Source organism: Oryx dammah, unplaced genomic scaffold (genome assembly GCF_014754425.2).
Source record: "Oryx dammah isolate SB20612 unplaced genomic scaffold, SCBI_Odam_1.1 HiC_scaffold_10, whole genome shotgun sequence".
Lineage (NCBI taxonomy): Eukaryota > Metazoa > Chordata > Mammalia > Artiodactyla > Bovidae > Oryx > Oryx dammah.
In genome coordinates this window covers 20,707,968-20,724,338 of record NW_024070194.1, presented here as the reverse complement: position 1 = coordinate 20,724,338, position 16,371 = coordinate 20,707,968, and the positions used below count along the sequence as shown (strand labels likewise).

The 16,371-nt window shown below is 46.1% G+C and overlaps 2 long non-coding RNA genes across 2 annotated transcripts; one reads left to right on the top strand and one right to left on the bottom strand.

Annotated features, from left to right (window-relative positions):
• Positions 1–429: 429 nt before the first annotated feature.
• Positions 430–15,776, bottom strand: LOC120868726. The gene is made up of 3 exons (XR_005722299.1): positions 15,694–15,776; positions 7,994–8,001; positions 430–440 (listed from the first exon to the last, which is right to left on the bottom strand). It is a non-coding gene; the product is annotated as an uncharacterized LOC120868726 (long non-coding RNA).
• LOC120868723 lies at positions 10,227–11,009 on the top strand. Its single transcript, XR_005722295.1, has 2 exons — positions 10,227–10,261; positions 10,827–11,009. It is a non-coding gene; the product is annotated as an uncharacterized LOC120868723 (long non-coding RNA).
• Positions 15,777–16,371: the final 595 nt, after the last annotated feature.

Genomic DNA, 16,371 nt, shown 5'->3' with positions numbered 1-16,371 from the left:
TAAAAAAAAACAACAACCACACAAATGTATATATATGGCATTTGCTTTAAAAATAGGGTCTTTTTTTCTTGAAAAGTAATAGTAGTATAAAAATAAAAATTAAAGGAGAAATAGAGAACTTAAAAATTAAAAAATGTTAAAATAAAAAAAAAGAAGAAGAAGAAAAAGAAAGGAAGAAAAAACCTAAACAAAAAAAAGAATGATCATAAAAATGGTAAAGGTATATCTGGGACTTTCTCTGGTGTTGTGTGGGCAGTGTGGATAGTTTTTGGATAGTTCGTTGGTCTGGCTTCTATTTCTCAAGATCTATACTTCCAAGGTGGTTCCCTCTGTTTTAGCTTCTTCTGTTTGCTGGTCTCTTTAGTGTCTGTTTTCTGCCCTGACAGAAGGGGGACGGTGGTGGACACTTTCTTTTTTTTAGGTTCACTTGTTCAGTCGTGCTGTGGGGAGGGAGGGATGCTGCAAACAAATAACACTGGCGTGTGCTCATAGTGTCTCAGCCACGCTGGGCCTGCCCCCACTCATGGCGCACACCACTCAGGCTCTAGGTTGCTCTGCTGGGAACCGTCTGAGGCTGGCCCTGGGCTGCATGCACCTCCTCCGTCTAAGCCGCTCAGGCTCGGGCACTCAGGTAGTCCTCAGAGGCGTAGACTCGGTTGGGCCTGCATTTTGTGCCCTTCCCAGGTCCGAGCAGCTCAGGTGTTTGGCGAGCACAGTGGCTGTGACATATCACCTTTCCCGTCCCTGCTGCTCAGTTTTCTGGGTGTACAACTGGCCCCCCTTCTTAGGCGGATGGTGACTGTCCAGAACCCCAAGAAGTCTTAGTTAGCAAAGAAGCTTGTTTGCAGTTTGGAAGTTAATGTCTCTCTGGGGCTGTGATTGCCCCCTTCCAGCCCTTCCGGCTCTGGCTGCCTGTCACTGGAGGGGGATGGTCGGCAGCCACCTAATTCTGTTCCATCCTTTGTTCTGTGCACGGTCCTGGCGGTGTCTTATGTTAGAGCTTTTCACGTGGTAGATATCCCACAGTCTGGTTTGCTAGCCCAAGTTAGTTCACTGGTTACACTCGGGGCATTCCAGCCCGGTTCTTAAAAAGCACTGCAGCCCGCGCCTCCCTGCCCAGCCCCCGCTTGCTAGTGGCAGATGCAGGTGTCTGCGCTGCTTCTCCACTGGGGGAGTTACCATTAGGCTCGTAATCTGTTGGTTTTAATTATTTATTTATTTTTCCTCCCTGTTACGTTGCCCTCTGTGCTTCCAAGGCTCGCCACAGACTCGGCAGTGGGAGTGTTTTCTGGTGTTTGGAAACTTCTCTTTTTAAGACTCTCTTCCTGGGACAGAGTCTCCACCTACCTCTTTTGTCTCTTTTTTCATCTTTTATATTTTTTCCTACCTGTTTTTGAAGACAATGATCTGCTTTTCTGGGTGCCTGATGTCTGCTGCCAGCATCAGAAGTTGTTTTGTGAAGTTTACTCAGCATTGAAATGTTCTTTTGAGGAATTTATGAGGGAGAAAGTGGTCTCCCCATCCTACTCCTCCACCATCTTAGGACCGCCTCTGATGGCTTTGTTGATGGATAAGGAGTGAAGGCAACTTGGAAAGAATAAGATCTCCTAGCTGTGTGACTTTGATCCATTTCTTAAACTTTGATCTTTTATTTCCTCATCTGAAATTACAGGTATTAGTAGTGCCTACTTTATGGAGTTGTTACAAAGATTAAATGAAATAACGTAGGCTCTTGTTTAGTACTTGGTGCATGGGAGCTGCTTCATAAGTTGTGTACCACACTAAATGGAGATTGTTTCTCAGCTATCTTTGAGCAATTGAAGACTGACTTTGCATTGCCCCAGGAATCCAATACTGATGAAGAGGCCCAGGAGAAGACCAAAGATACTAAGAACTTGTTGGAACAACTCATTTCTGGAATCTTTTAAGCAGTATATGTGCTAACAGGGTGAGTTGATGCTTCATTTGGAGATCTTTATTCACAGAAAAGAGAATACATTTATTTGGGGACATAAGTTTGACATCAAAGACAGAAAGATGGATAAGCCTTGTGTGTTCTTGCAGAGGGCTTCCCTGGTAGCTTAACTGGTTGAGAATCCACCAGCAATGCAGGGGGCCCCAGTATGTTTCTTGGTCGGAAGATCTGCTGAAGAAGGGATACGCTACCCACTGCAGTGTTCCTGGGCTTCCCTGGTGGCTCAACTGGTAAAGAATCCACTGGAGGGAGAGAGACCTGGGCTCTATCTCTGGGTTGGGAAGATCCCCTGTTCTTGCAGAGCAGAAGTGGTCTGAGGCCAGCTCCTCCAGTTCTGTTCAGTTTAGTTCAGTCACTCAGTCATGTCTGACTCTTTGCGACCCCGTGAACCTCAGCATGCAGGCGTCCCTGTCCATCACCAACTCCCAGAGTCCATCTAAACCCATGTCCATCGAGTCAGTGATGCCATCAAACCATCTGTCGTCCCCTTCTCCTCCTGCCCTCAATCTTTCCCAGCATCAGGGTCTTTGCCAATGAGTCAGCTCATCGCATCAGATGGCCAAAGTATTGGAGCCTCTGCTTCAACGTCAGTCCTTCCAATGAACACTCAGGACTGATCTCCTTTACGATGGACTGGTTGGATCTCCTTGTAGTCCAAGGGACTCTCAAGAGTCTTCTCCAACACCAATTCTTCAAAAGCATCAATTCTTCAACACTCAGCTTTCTTTATAGTCCAACTCTCACATCCATACATGACCACTGGAAAAACCATAGCCTTGACTAGATGGAACTCTTTTGCCAAAGTAATGTCTCTGCTTTTGAATATGCTGTCTAGGTTTGTCATAAGTTTCCTTCCAGGGAGTAAGTGTCTTTTAATTTCATGGCTGCAATCACCATCTGCAGTGATTTTGGAGCCCCCCAAAATAAAGTCTGACACTGTTTCCACTGTTTCCCCATATATTTGCCATGAAGTGATGGGACCGGATGCCATGATCTTAGTTTTCTGAATATTGAGCTTTAAGTCAACATTTTTACTCTCCTCTTTCACTTTCATCAAGATGCTGTTTAGTTCTTCACTTTCTGCCATAAGGGTGGTGTCATCTGCATATCTGAGGTTATTGATATTTCTCCCAGCAATCTTGATTCCAGCTTGTGCTTCCTCCAGCCCAGTATTTCTTATTGATGTACTCTGCATAGAAGTTAAACAAGCAGGGTGACAATATACAGCCTTGATGTACTCCTTTTCCTATTTGGAACCAGTCTGTTGTTCCATGTCCAGTTCTAACTGTTGCTTCCTGACCTGCATACAGGTGTCTCAAGAGGCATGGAAAAATTAGAGTCAGGTCTGCAGGACCTGTTTGACATCTCATGATTTGGGGCTTTCTCCTGTGATTTCAGGGTCAGGATGAAGGTTCTCATCACCCCCAACTCTACCTGTTTGATGGTGCCTAATGTTCCTTTCCTAAGGAATAAGACTTTTCTTCTCTGAATATAGCTGAGCATAAAGGTCTAAATGGTCTCAGGAGAGAGGAAACTAGAAGTCACAACACATAGGTGACCTTCCACATGAAATCTTGGAGTCAAGCAATTCTGGGTTCTAATTCTGGCTCTGCATAAAAAAGAACGAAATAAAGACATTTGCAGCAACAAAAGGGTGGATTTAGAGATAATCATATAGATGAAGTAGATCAGACAAAGACAAATATCATAGATACCACTAATACATGGAATATAAAATATGATACCAAAGAAGTATACAAAGCAGACTTATGGACATAAAAAAAGAAAAAAAACCCAACATCTTATGGCTCCCAAAAGGGAAAGCAGTGTCAAGGATAAATTAGGAGTTTGGCATAAATATGTATACACTACTATATACACAATAAACAACCAACAAGGGCCTACTATATAGCACAGGGAACTATACTGAGATATTTTGTAATAATCTATAAGGGAAAAGAATCTAAAATAAAAATCTATATCTCTATATCTCTATATCTATATATCTGTATCTATATCTGAATCACTTTGCTGTACACCTGAACCTAATGAAAAGTGAAAGTGTTAGTCACTCAGTTGTGTCTGATTCTTTGCAACCCCACTGACTATAACCTACCAGGCTCCTCTGTCCATGAATTCTCTAGGCAAGAATACTGGAGTGGGTTGTCATTTTCTTCTCCAGGGGATCTTCCTGACCCAGGGATCAAATCTGGGTCTACTGCATTGCAAGCAGATTCTTTAACCTCTGAGCCACCATGGAAGCCCCACACCTGAACCTAACACAACATTGTAAAGCAACTAGATATCAATTAAAAAAAAATTCTGGCTCTGGCACGTATTCACGCTTGGAGTCTTAAGGGAAATTGCAGCTGTCTGATCCTCAGTCTGCCATGCCATCCAGTGGAGAGAATCCAACCCCTGAACAGGGCTCTCATGAGACCAAAGCAGGCAAGGTCCATGAGGCTCAACTGCTCAGAGACACTGGCATAGAGAAGAGCCCAGCAATGGTAGTCAGGAGAAGTGACAATGGTGAATTTAGTTTTTGCTCAGGGTGAATAACAGTAACCTGCACATCCTGGATATCACTTTAGATGCGACTTCTGAGAACAGCGCTGACGTGAAGATCCCCATCACTGCTGACATCACTGTGAAACCATGAGTATGCTTTAAAATCCGAGGTTTGGGAGCGGCAGTGTGGTGCGGCCAATAGGTATCCAATCTGGAATCAGTCACTTTTCACCCCACTTGCCTTAGTCTCCCCATTTGTAAAATAAGGATACCTTTGCAACTCCTAAATCTTAACCTTTAAAATGTTCTAAAGAATGTTGCCCAGAACCAAATCTCTTTTTAAAAAAAAGTCCTCCATGAAATATATTTCTAAAATCATAACACTTATCTAATTATAAAAATTGAGAATTGAGAAGACATGAGCACATAACTCTTAGGCAAAGTTTCCTCCAGCATCATTTTGTATCTCAAGGTTCTCTTTAAATAGCAGTGACCCATAGGGGCCATATAGTAGTGCACAGTATGGAATGAAGAACATGTGAAAATTATATGGAAAACGTAATTTCTAAGTACTTTAATTTGAAAATACAAAGAGATAGGAAAATGAGAATGTGTAGAAGAGTCTTATACCTTAGAGTCCACCATGACTTCATCATTCATTAATTATGAGATCTCGAGATACTTACTAAACTTTTCTGTACAATATGTTTCCTCATTCTGAAAACAGAAATAATGATAGTGCTTTTTTCTCATGGTATTGCTTTTGAGATTAAATGGATTAATCCAGGTAAAATACCTAATGAAGCATTTTGCTTAAGAAATGTTAACTCAAGTTAATTTTGATCATTAGTGTGATACTTTATATACAATTCACATGAGTCAAACCCTTGTGGCCAGGAGAAAAAACTCCTAATATAAGAATGTTGATACCATAAAGAATATAGACAATATTGACATTGTCCATTTGTTGTTCAGTCACTAAATCCTGTACAACTCCTTGCAACTCCATGGACTGCAGCACACCAGGCTTCCCTATTCTTGTCCATAGACATCCCATATAATGTTCACACAAGAGAGAGGCTAAAGTGGGCAATGCGAAGGGACTTCTCCACCTCTGTTCACTGTGAATCTGTTTCCCTGCAGGACTCTGTTGGATGAGATTGTCCACCTGGACCTCAACTTGGTCCTCAAGTTTAGTGTTAGAGTTGAAAATGATACTGAAACTGGTGTCTCCAAGGGGGTCGTGGAAGAATGCCGGAATGATCAACACAGCATCTCACTCACCATGCTGGGAAGGTCAGGCCCACACATCTCAGCAAAGCGGAGATCTCAAAGGAACTGGGGTCCCTAATTTCTGCTTTTCTTTACCTGGGAGAGAGCAGAGTATGGTAAAGAAGAGGTCAGACTCTTGAGTCAAACTAGCTTTGCCACTCCCTTGTGGTTTTGTAATCAATTTGGCCTCTATAAGCTTCAGTTTTCACATCTGTAAATGGAGGATGGTAATAATGCCAAATTCATAGGCTACTGTGTTGGCTAAATGAGAAAATGCCAGTGGTTAGCATACAGCCTGCAACATAGTAAGCTCTCAGTAATAATAACATCCATGCTGACTTTCTGTCTCTTGTTTCTTTCCCTTACTGAGACAAGATTGTTGACCTCTCCGATCATAACTGTGAATTGGTGTATTTCACCTGTTAGCTTTATCTGTTTTTGCTACACGCTTTTTGAAGCTCTGTTGACAAATGCATGCACATTTATATTAGATGCATTAACATTGCTTGGTCTATCTGAAGATTTGACCCTTCTCATATTACATAATGCCCCTAAACAATAATAATGATAATAATAATAATTCACTGTGTTTACCTTTTTGCCTCTAGTTAGGAGATGGCAAGAGGAGCATTAAATGCCTACCAAGGACCCTAATTTCAGATTGTTCCCAAACCGTACTCAACCCACTGGGAAATTCCCAAAATGAGATCTTGAAAACTGAATCTTCTCCATTTAAATCGCTGATCTCTGGTAACCGACCAAATCTACATCTTAAACTGTGTGCTTGATAGAGCATGTTTAGCCCAGGTAAGAGAGTATAAGGAGAAAGGATGATCCTGGTCCTGGCTGGGAGAGGAGAAACTGTCTGGAACCTGAAGGCTGGCGCAGGTTGGCCTTGGCAGAGTACAAGTCTGAGCCATGAGCAGAGGTCAGTCCATTCTGCCTCAACAAGGGATCTGATCACAGGTTAACTAAAGACCCCCAAAACCAAAGATAGGCTCTTCAGCCTACCATCAGTTAGAAGACTGAGCTGTAAGTCCAAATGCCTGAGCCCTGCTGGACACTGCCTTGCCCAAAGCCCCAGGGAAACCATTCTGCCTCCAAGTCTCAGTGTCCGTATCTGTGAAATGGCATTCCACTCTGCTGCTCCAGACCCTCTGGGGGCTTTTCTCTCCACTTAGGTGCAATCTCAGGCCCTCCCAGAGCCATCTAGGCACTACCTGATGTGGATCCACATCTTGCCCACTCTGCCGTTGACCTGCTAGCTTTTGTCTGAGCCTCAGACAAACTCCTTCCACTCAAGACCTGTGCCCGGGCTGCTCAGGCACTTAGGACACCTTTTCTGCATCCTATTTCTGTGTATGTCTAATCATTTAGGGTCTGAAACAAGTTTCCTCCTCTTCTCTCTTTTAATATTCTACTCTCTCCCTTCTGTATACCTGTCACAAGTTGTCATTATATATTCAATCATATGTTTACTTCATTTGTTCCATCAGCCAAAAATGTGTGGAGCACCTGCTCTATGACAGGCAATCACCAGTCTTAAACCTAGAGAATTTACTGGTGACTGCAGAGAAGGAGTTTGTACTCCTGGATCTTGGTATCTGGAGGGAAAGGCAGGCAAACATGCATTCAGTCCACAGTAAATAGCCCACAAGGAAAATGTTCGATGGCAATCATCCCTGGGCAGAACAACACACCTAACAGGGAGCTATGACACAAAGCCCTTCCTTAGGCAAGCATTCACGAGGGCTTCCCCAAGGAAGTGACAGTTATGCTGAGAGCTGAAGATGAGAAGGAGCCAGCCTTAGAAACGTGCTTAATATCGGGTTGGCCAAAAAGTCTTTTCAGGTTTTCCATAAGCTGTTACAGAAAACTCCAAATGAACCTTTTAGACAACCCAATATTTATGTACCACATTAGGAGCTGCTTGTGCTTTGTTCATCACTGCATCCCCAGTCAGGCTTGGTTCCGGTCATGTAGTTGGTGTTCTCTAAATATGTGTTGATGAATGGATGGATGACTGGATGGATGGATGGAAGAATGGATGACGGAAGAATGGATGGACAGAAGAATGGATGGATGGATGGATGAGGTGTCAGGTTTGTGATGAGACTCTCATGAGCTATTGGGATGAGCTGCTGGTCCACCATGGGGTTCAAAGTGATGATCATTCTCAGTAGAAACTCACATCACCTGGCTTCACAGTGCTCCACCATCTTCTGCCCTCCTTCGCACTGCTCTTGCTTGGCTTCTCTGCCAATTTCACCAAGCTTTTATCAGTTTCCTCTCTTCTCCAGTTTGCTCAACAGGGTTGTGAACTCTACGGTCAACCTAGTGAATGAGGTGTTGTCCCTGGTAATGCACTACGAGGTGAGTTCCCCATTCCTGGGGCTGCAGCCAGGCCTGGTGGGGCAGATGTGACTTTCCCTGGGTGGGCTGTACTCTCTGGAACCTTCCTTTCTAATGGTATAGCTTTCTTTGGGGCAGTCAGTTGCTACCTGCCCCTGTTCACTCAGCCTGGCCTGGCGAGGAGGTGAGCAGGGGCCTGACATGAGCTGAAATCACTGGGTCCCACACTTGAACCATTTACCATACCCATGGACTGCCAGGAGGCCTTTTAGCTAATATTTTTCTTCATTCAACACAATTTTAATTCATTTAAATACAAAAACTATACACCATAGCTCAGATTCATGTGCATCACATAAAAACCATATATAAATGTGCCGCAAAATCCAAATATTCCATATTAGTCATTCTGTAAGGAATGTAGGAATCTGGCTTTATTAAAACAAAATCCTCCATGCTGTTCTGTGATTTACTGAACTTGAGTCATGCTCAAAGTGTGGTCCTCAGACCAGCAGCACTAACCTCCCATGGACACTCATTAGAAATGGAGACTCAGATCATACCCCAGACCAGCTGCTCAGTATTTTGTATTTTAACAACATCCTCAGGGAATTGTAGGCACACAAAATTGTGAAAAACACAAAACACTTCTTTATGATTCCCAAGGCCCTATTTAACTCTATAATTTCAGGATCCAGAGGTCAAGGTTTCTAAGGGTATGAAAGTGAAAGTGAAGTCACTCAGTCGTGTCCGACTCTTTGGGACCCCATGGACCCCATGGAGCCTATCAGGCTCCTCCATCCATGGGATTTTCCAGGCAAGAGTGCTGGTTCTGGAATGTTAAAAGTCTAGATTCTTCAAGGTTCTAGGATTCTAAATTTCTGAGGCTTTAGAATCCTAGTGTCTTCTAGTTCTCAGATTTGGACCTTCTAGGTTTCCACTGTTCCAGAGTCCTAAGGGTCAGAAGTCCTGAGGCCTCAGTATTGAGCATCTCTGTGGGTAGCAGGCAGGATGCTCACAACGGGTAATAACCAGTCCTCTTTCCTTCTCCGTCTCTCCTCTCCCTCTTCACCTTCTGACCTCTTTACCTTCCTTCTCTCTTTCCATTTCTCTCTCTGAGTCTCTCTCTTTCCCTCCTTGTGACCCTCAGGTGTGTTCACTAGTCCGCAGCCTCCTTGAAAGTCTGGATGCAGAGTATGTTAAGAACCGCATTGGTAAGTCACCGCCTGGGGAAGCAGGGAGGGGGCTCCGTCTGCAGCCTCACAGAGGGGCGCATGCCGTTCTATGCCTGCAACACTGGCAGGTCTGGTCAGGGGACCCTGGAGAAGCTGAGGACTCTTCGTCCTGAGGAAGTCATGAGAGGATGCCCAGAGGGGCCCCTGCAGACTGATTGCCTCTGAGGGCCTCTGCCCTCCTTTGTCATGCTGGCAGAAACTGATGCCCAGAAGGATGTGAGAAAGAGGCTGGGCCTGATCCAGGCTCAAATCCTGGATGCGCTACTTAACAAGAGTGGGGTGGGGAACAACTGCCTCCACCTCTCTGAGCCTCAGTTTCCTCAAAAGTGAAAGATTGTAAATGCTGCCAAGTTGATGAGTGGATTTAAAGAAATAGTAGAAAGATTGCATTGTAACAGTATGCATTGTTTATAAGCATGACCCCTTCCCCTTCCCTTCTAATGAGAAGATGTGGCTTCACCTCTAGCCCCTGGGAGATTTCCTTGACCTGGGTCTCTGGCAAGACTGGTTGCTGGAGGTGTGGGACAACAGAAATGGAATGAGTAACCGTGTCAGGGTCCTGGAGGCAGGCCTTCTAAAAATAGTCACAGGTTCAGTTCCTTGGGCAATTGCTCTGTGCTTCCTACATACTATGTCATCAGATCCTTGAAGGCCCTGTGGGTATTAGCAGTATCATCATACCCATTTTACAGATGAACTAACTGAGGCTCAGAGAGATGGAGTGACATGCAAGATATCCCATGACTGTCAAGTCAGACCTGCTGGAGGGTGGCAGCCACTTATGTCTGATTTCTATTCAGCTTTCCAGTGCTGGAGCCCGAGAACTGCTATTAAATTGTTATTTCAGAGGAGGTTTATAAACTCCAACAGGAAAACCCATAAAACAGATGAGGAAAACAGCTGTGAAGCCTGCCTCCTGGTGAGGTCTGGGCTCTGGGCCCTGGGCTGAGGGAGGATGAACACCCCCACCCCCCCACCCCCAGTATACACACAACCACCCACACACTTTCTCTAGTGGCAGACTGAGCCCTGATCTTGGTCACAGACCAAGTCCTGACCATTAATCACACACTCAGACTGCACTTGATTCTGCTCCCTGACTGAGCCCAGGATGGTCAGACTGAGCTTTGACTCCAGTAGTTGACTGAGCCCTAACACTGGTCACGGATAGAGACCAGATCGCCTCTCAGTCTGATCCCTAATTCTGATCATACACTGAGCCATGAGCCCTGGCTCCTCTGGGCCCTGATCGGTCTTTTCACATTGGCCATTGTTGCTAAGGTGAGGGGGGTGGGAGGGTGAGGGGATGAGGTGGGGTCAGTGCCAGATGCCAGAGAAAGACCCCAAACCACAGGTGCCAGTCCCTCCCCAAGCCTCAGAGCTCACAGGGTTTGGGGAAAGTACTCCTGCAGCCATGTCTGGTGAACCCAGGAGCAAGTAAGGGTCCTGGGGTGTCCATGCCTCACACTGGGGTCTCCTTCCAGATTGGTTCCAGGACGTGACTGAATCTCTGTACTGTCTTCCTCTGGGATGGGTGGTGCTGCCACCATCCCCCAGGAGTGACAACTGAGCCCAGTCAAAGGACACCTCTCAGATACTCATGCTCACAGTCAGGACACCCTATGCTCGTCATCCTCCACCCCCAGCAATAAAAAGACATTTCTGCATCTCCTGTGTGCCCCGTTGCATTCCTTCCATTGGGATTTCAGGGAAGGCAAGATATGGGCAATCAGAGCAGTGGAGACCTGGATCCAAAACTGGAAGGAAATTTTGGGATTATCCAGCCCCACTTCCTTGTCTTACAAATGGGACCACTGAGGCCCAGGATGGGCAAGAAGGTGACCTGATGTCACACAGAGATGGCCTCACTCTGCTTCTGTTACAACTGCCATGAGCAAGGGCTGCCTTCGCCAGCACACCTGACCTCATGACCTCCTCACAACACTCTTCTGTTCTTGTCTCCATTGTACAGATTAGGAAACTGAAGCTCATAAATGACAAATGACTCATCTAGGTTACAGGGTAGCAACTGGCAGGACTAGGATTTAAACCCATGGCTATGGGATCCCCTGCTCAGGGAGGTGATGTCCCATCTCCCAGTACTCAGCCACCTCTCCCCAGCCCCCAGCAGGTCCCGCTGTCCTGGCCTTGATCTTTCCTGCTCAGGACTGATGAGGTCCTCTTGTGGCCCTTCTGTCTCTTCAGTGTGCAAGCCCTCAGCTTCCCCTTTGCCTTGAAGGCTGTGCATAGCATCCTTTATTCACAGCTGTGTCACCGCCGCAGAGGACGGACCCAGGCTATCACCTCAGGGTCCCCGAGCCTCTCCTTTCCAGAAGGCCATCCGACTTTCCTGCCAAGAAGCCCAGGGAACATTTGCCCGTGTTGCCAAGGAGTCATCTCAGGGCTGTGTGCAATTCTGTGAGCAAAGAACCACTGTCATCTTCATGGGAGACTCGGGTTAAGACAGGCCAGGGTCACATAGAGGCCTGCACCAGCTGCTGCTTCACTCAAGGGCCTTCTGACTAAAGGATGCCTCACAAGGTCAAGTCATTTCAGGAGGCCCTTGAGCCTCCAGGGCAGCTGAAGGGCCTTGGACCTGCTCTCCCAAGAGATCTCAGTTCAGACTGTGCTGGGGCTTCTAACACAGCGTGAGGTGAGAGGTTGGACAGAGCTGAGCATGACCTGGCCTCTGCTGTTGCCAGCTGTGTGATCTCAGCCAACTTTCTTAACCTCTCAGAACCAGTCCTCTCACCTGCTCAATGGAATTAACAGCAAAACCTCCCTCATTGTGTTGATGTGAGAATTAAATGAGTCAATGAGTGGAAAGTACTTTATCAGAGTCTGCCACTGGTGAACACAAATGAATGTCAGCCTCTACACACTGGGATTACTGTCAAATTGTGTTGAGAAAGCACGTATTAAGTCTTTATACACTGTATCTCATTGGATTCTGATTTCTACTGAGTGACACAGTGAATGGTTCTTGGACGAGGTGTGGCAACTGAGTCTCAGAGAGGGAAAATGACTTCTCCTGGGCCACACACCTGGTCAGAGGCAAAGCTAGATATCAGGTGAAGTCAGTCTCCTCCAGAGATGGTTCTTCCCATGCTGGCCATAGCAAAGGGATGAGCACTTTTATCTCTGTCTATATTTTGTGACAATACCAACTCCCACAACAGTACACAATGAAGTCTCACAATTCAGGACTTCTCTTGAGCAGTAGCCCACTTGGGTCAGTGCTGAGCCTTTGTCCAGGCTGTTCCATCCACCTGGTCATCATTCCTTCTCTCCCTCCAGCTTCTCAATCCTCCTCAGCCCTACGACTCTGCTCAGGAGCTGTCTCCTGGTAAGTGGGGGCCACTCCTCAATGTCTCCTCAACAAAGAGATCATGTTTCCTAGCGGGTAGATCTACCCAAGCTACCTTGTCATCATTGTCCCATACAGACAGAGGGTTCAAGAATTGTCAGCTCTCATGATTATCGTTTACCTTTTTTTAATAATCATTTTTTCCCAATCTTTGGTGAGAAATGATTGACATTCGTCACTGTATAAGTTGAAAGCAACAGTTTGATTTCTGTGTATTATGAAATGATTGTGACAATAGGTTAAGCTAACATTCATCTCCTCATATAGACACAATAAAAACTAGCGAAAAAGAAAAACACGTTTTCCTTGTGATGAGAACTCTGTAAGATTGGCTTTCTTAACAATGTTCCTATACATCATACATCACTGTTGGCTCTAGTCACCATGATGTGCATTACATCCGCAGTACTCATTTGTTTAGAACCTAAAATATGAGGAAGATTAGCCATAAATGCCTACATTAAGAAGCTGCTGCTGCTGCTGCTAAGAAAACCCAAAAACCCCTAAAGGACTAGGAAAAGAAGAATAAACTAAATCTAAAGTTACCATTGAAAAATACAATAAAGATTACAGCATAAATATTTGAAATAAAGAAGACAAAATAACAGAAAATATTAACCAAATTTTAAAACAACTAATATTGGTCCTTTGAAAATGTAAATGAAATTAAAAAACACTTAGCTACATCTCAAGACTTAACAAGGGAGCTTTAGGTCTTCACATGTCTGCTTTGCCCTCAAGATAGATTTTAGACAAAATTATCTGCTAAATCTCACTAGAAAAAGAAGCTATACAAAGGGGATGAGACAATGTATCATTATAGTGCCTTGCTCCAAGTGTGCCTGAAGCCCTCCTTGTCATACTTTCCAGTTCAAATATATTTCTTGCTTCCTGTTTTTTATTGTTGTTGAAGCCAGTGTGAGTCAGGTCCTGCCATTCAAACCCACAGTAAGTGCTGACAATATATTTGTAGACTCATGTCTTCCTCCTCCATTCTGATGTCTACCTGAAGGTCACAACCACATTGGAAACAACAGATGTCAGAGGCACAGGAGACCTTAGATTCATCATTTCTACCTCTTGGCTTAAAAGTCTAGGGAGACTGTGACTCAGAGAAGGAGAAGGACTCATCTCTGGCCACGTGTGACTAGAATCCCACTTATTTTCCTTTTTCTATTACCTGTTAGGTTTCTTGAGATTATCTACTTGGACAATAGTGTTAGCAGCTCAGTCATGTCTGACTCTTTGCAACCTCATGGACTGTAGCCCACCAGGCTCCTCTGTCCATGGGATTTCCCTAGCAAGAATACTGGGGTGGTTTGCCATTCCCTCCCCCAGGGGATCTTCCCAACCCAGGGGATGAACCCGGGTCTCCTGCACTGCAGGCAGATTCTTTGCCATCTGAGCCACCAGGAAAGCCCTTTTACAAAAAAGATTAAACAGCATTATCTAATAGCTTTGCTTAGACTTTAAGATGCCTGAGCCCCTTCTTAGATACTTAGTGTCTGGGGTTCCCAGAGAGTCTGGTCTGGAGTATCTGGCCAGAAATGGAAACAAGTGGACTAGATGGCCCAAAGATACTTTCTGCCTTGAGTTCTCAGAGCTGTACCCCCCATGCCATCTTCTAGAACCCCAACTCTGCCTAGACATTACCCTCACAACCCTATATCTTATCCTGCTTCATTTCAATGGGAACCAGGCAGGAGGTGTTACTGCCCTCATTTCTTGGCTGAGGGGTGTGATGCTCAGAAGGGGAGGATGACTTGCTCAAAGTCAAACAGATGGGAAGGGGCAGAGCTAGAGAGTGCTCCCAGTTCTGCATCTTCTCCATTTGAGATGGACTGTTCCAGCTCACAGCCTCTGGAACAACAGTGAGTCACAGTCACTGACCCCAGTCCAGCACCCATTCGGGCAGGCAAATGGCTGGCCCAGGGCCTGGCACTGTGTGGTCACTTTCACCACTGGTGCTCACGACAGCCCACCAAGGAAGCAGGGAAAACTCCCTTTTCCACTTGAGGAAGCTCAAGTCAGATGAAAGGAGGTGACTACCCTAGGTCTAAGGAAAGGAACCCAGTATATGCGTCCAGGGAAGATCAGATCACAAAGTTGGGGGGTGGCAAAGTCCTTGGGCTTGAATATCATGTTTATTCCTTGACCTCTGCTGTGTGAGTTGGTTGTTATGCCTGGTGCATTGGGCCCCTGTCAACCTGAAAGACCTGGTCCAGGATGCACAAATGGAGACCCAGTTGGTATCATAGTGGAAGAACCACGAGAGAGCTCCAGGTGATCCAGGGTCAATTTCCTCCAGTTCTGGGCTGAGAGAGGACAAACACCACCTCCTCTCCCCCCACGCCACACAGTAGTCTGTGGAGAAGCAGAAGCAAAGTTTGGTTTCTCTTCCTTCTTCAGTAGCAGACCTGACCCCTGATCTTGGTCACAGACCAAGTCCTGACCCTTAATCCCACACCCAGAAGGGACTTGATTCTGCTCCCTGACTGAGCCCAGAAAACAGTCAGACATAGCTTTCCCTCCAGTTGTTGACTGAGCCCTGACACTGATCATGGATAGGGACCCGACCACATCTCAGTCTGATTCCTGATCCTGATCATACACTGAGCCCTGAACCCTGGCTCCTCTGGGTCCCCGATCAGTCTTTTTACATCATCGATTTTTGCTAAGATGAGGGTGTGCAAGAGTGAGGGGATGAGGAGGGGTCAGTGCCAGGCGCCAGAGAAAGGCCCCAAACCACAGGTGCCAGTCCCTCCCTAAGCCTCAGAGCTCGCAGGGTTTGGGGGAAGTAGTCCTGCAGCCATGCCTGGTGAATGCAGGAGCTGGTATGGGTCCTGGGGCGTCCATGCCTCACACAGGCGTCTCCTTCCAGATTGGTTCTGGGACATGACTGAATCTCTGTACCGTCTCCCTCTGGGACGGTCAGTACTGCCACCATTCCCCAGAAGTGACAACTGAGCCCAGCCAAAGAACACCTCTCAGATACTCGTGCTCACAATCAGGATACCCTATGCTCGTTACCCTCCACCCCCAGCAATAAAAAGCCATTTCTGCACCTGCTGTATGGTCCATTGCATTCCTTCCATTGGGATTTCAGGGAAGGTGAGGTATAGGCAATCAGGGCAGCAGAGACTTGGATCCATAGCTGGAAGGAAATTTTGCGATTATCCAGCCCCACTTCTGTGTCTTAAAAATAGGAACACCGAGGCCCAGGATGGGCAAGAAGGTGACCCGAGGTCATGTGGAGACAGCCTCACTTCTCTTCTGCTAACACCACCGCCATGTTGGAGGGCTGCCTTCACCAGCACACCTGACCTCATGACCTCTTCATAGGACCCTTCTGCAGGAGACACCAATCTTGCCCCCATTGGACAGATGAGGAAACTGAGGCTCATAAGGACAAGTGACATATTGAGGTTACAGGGTAATAACTAGCAGGACCAGGTTTTAAACCCACAGGTATGGGATCCCTTGCTCAGAGAGATGTCCCAACTCCCAGTATTCAGCCACCTCTCCCCAGCCCCCAGTAGGTCCCACTCTCCTGGCCTTGATCTCTCTCACCCAGGACTGATGAGGATTCTCTTGTGGCCCTTCTCAAAATGCAAGCCCTCAGTTTCCCCTTTGCCCTGGAGTCTGGAGCACAGAGCCCTTTA